At 37.1% G+C, this 2,662-nt stretch overlaps 1 pseudogene; it reads left to right on the top strand.

Moving 5' to 3' along the window:
* The first annotated feature begins 759 nt into the window (after positions 1 to 759).
* On the top strand, positions 760 to 1,908 carry LOC109447053 (nucleoporin Nup43; annotated as a pseudogene).
* Positions 1,909 to 2,662: the final 754 nt, after the last annotated feature.

Below are 2,662 nucleotides of genomic sequence, written 5' to 3'. Positions count from 1 at the left end.
AAACATAAAAAAGAACCAATCAGAAATAAAGAATACAATAACTGAAATGAAGAATACATTATAGGAAATCAATAATGTATTAGATGAAACAGAGGATCAAATCAACAATTTAGAAGATAAGGTAGTAGAAAACACCCAAACAGAACAACAAAAATAAAAAAATAAAATAAAAAGAATCCAAAAATCTGAGGAGAGTTTAAGGGGCTTCTTAGACAACATCAAATGTACCAACATTCACGTTATAGGGGTACCAGAGGGAGAAGAAAGAGAGCAAGGAATTGAAAACCTATCTGAAGAAATAATGATGGAAAATTTCCCTAACCTGAAAGGAAATAAATATACAAACCCAGGAAGTGCAGTCACAAACAAGATGAACCCAAAGAGGCTCACAGCAAGACACATCACAATTAAAATGTCAAAGGTTAAAGATAAAGAAAGACTCTTAGAAGAAGCTAGGGAAAAGCAATTAGTTACCAACAAGGGAGGTCCCATAAGACTGTCAGCTGATTTCTCAACAGAAACATTGCAGGCCAGAAGAGACTGACACAAAATATTCAAAGTGATGAAAAGCAAAGACCTACAACTAAGATTACTCTACCCAGCAAAGCTATCATGGAGAATTGAAAAACAGATAAAGAGCCTCCCAGATAAGAAAAAGATAAATGTGAACAATAAAATGATAATAACTACATATCAACAATTACTTTCGAAGAGGTGCGGGCTGTGCTTTTTGCTGTCCCTGCTGCAGATGGTTTGGGCATGGAGACATTTTGTGCTAAGTTTGTGTCTTAGAAGATCAGCAAAACCCTCTGGTGACAGGTACCTCTGGGAAGTCTGCAGAACACAGAGACCTTCACCACTGACTCTTGGAACAATGAGGAAATTATGCTTCACTATGGTCTATTGGAGATTTTGGGAACTCAGACTCTGATGGAAGGTTTGAAGGAGACCATCAATTACTGTGTGGTACCAGACACCATGGTGATGCTATGGATTTACAATCCTTGGACCAGGAAAGAACTGTAGCTGCTTCATCAACAGGATGTAACAGCTTTCCTTCACCATCTGAATAACGAGACTCTGTCAGTCAGCTAGGAGTGGACAACGGCTCACTACCACACAGGTCCAGGCAGTCCTTCCTGTAGCAGTGTACCATGCACGGGAGTTGTGTGCAGCAACCCAGAAATTGCCATAGTTGGAGAAGATGGTTGAATAAATCTCTTCAGAGTTGGTCACCAGGAAGCTGTGAGAACTAGAGGTAATGCAGATAGCGGTACTCTCCATGCTGTAACCTTCCCTCGAACTCCTGAGGTTCTAACAGTAAATTCAATTGGATAGTTAAAAATATGGGATTTCAGACAAGAGAGAAATGAGTCCTCTCAGATATTATCACTGACTGGTGACTGAGTGCCACTCCACTGTGTTGATAGACATCCCAACCAGCAGCATGTTGTAGCTACTGGCGGCCAGGATGGAATGTTGAGTATTTGGGATGTTAAACATTGTTCTATGCCTGTGCCTCTGCTGAAGGCTCATGAAGCTGTAATGGGGGAAGTCCACTTTCATTCATCCAACCCAGATCATCTGTTTACTTGTTCTGAAGATGGATCCCTCTGGCATTGGGATGCCTCTACAGATGTACCCGAAAAATCATTGCTCTTTTACGGAGGAGTAAGAAAGAGTATTTTTATATCTCATAGCATTAGTAAGCAGGCTATTGTTCACCAATTTCTTAAAGCTCCTGACTCAGCACTGATCTGCTAAAGTGTGTATTAAAATCACAAGCTTGTTTCCCAACAGGACTCTGTCAGTGAACAGTTTGTATGTTTTATGTCCTTGTCTTGTTGTGGAACTGATGCAGAAGTAATTTATGTTACTAGATAACTCTTTTCCATGGATATACTGTAATTATAAGAGTTCAAGTAAAAACATACATTTAGCTTTTCAAATTCCATCTTCTGTGCACATTTTTATTATTAGACAATGTGAAATTTGCAAAGGAAGCATCAATAAACTGTTGTTAATGGCAATGTCCAGTTTTGGATTTTGTTACTTTGATATTCACCTAACAGTTACAGAATCTGATAGGTGACTGATGGCAAAAGAACTGGAAATTATGGACGAACGTCTGAGGGGCTCCTTGTGTTTATGAATTAACTCCCTTCAAACAGTATCTTGGACAGCTCATAGGATGTACTATTCATTATTGATGTTGTGAGACTTAATACTGTTGAACCACCAATGGGTTCCTATTCTTTTTATCAACAGTATGTGGCATTAGTCAATGTTAATGTTTATTCTTTTTACTGCAAGTTTTTACTTCAATCCTTCCACATTTTCTTTCCTTAATAATTTTAATAAACTTTCCAGAAAGAATTGAAAAAAATTGACCAATGTTTTTAAAGGTGAAAATGTTTTGACAAGTTCCTTTATTAGAATATATTTGAATAGATCTCTGTCAGCTGCTTAGACTCAACTTTATTTTATTTTTATTTTTTTGAAAAGAAGAAAAATACATTTCCCTAGGAATTTTTGTTTTTGTTTAGTTTTACGGTGTAGTCAAAGATGATTTAACTGGACATTGTACAATAAAATAGAATTTGACATTGATAAGTGAGCTGACTTCTAAACTAAAATTTGATAGGTAACATCTATGAGATTA

This window comes from Rhinolophus sinicus, linkage group LG04 (genome assembly GCF_036562045.2).
Source record: "Rhinolophus sinicus isolate RSC01 linkage group LG04, ASM3656204v1, whole genome shotgun sequence".
Classification (NCBI taxonomy): domain Eukaryota; kingdom Metazoa; phylum Chordata; class Mammalia; order Chiroptera; family Rhinolophidae; genus Rhinolophus; species Rhinolophus sinicus.
This window is presented reverse-complemented; position numbering and strand designations above follow the sequence as displayed.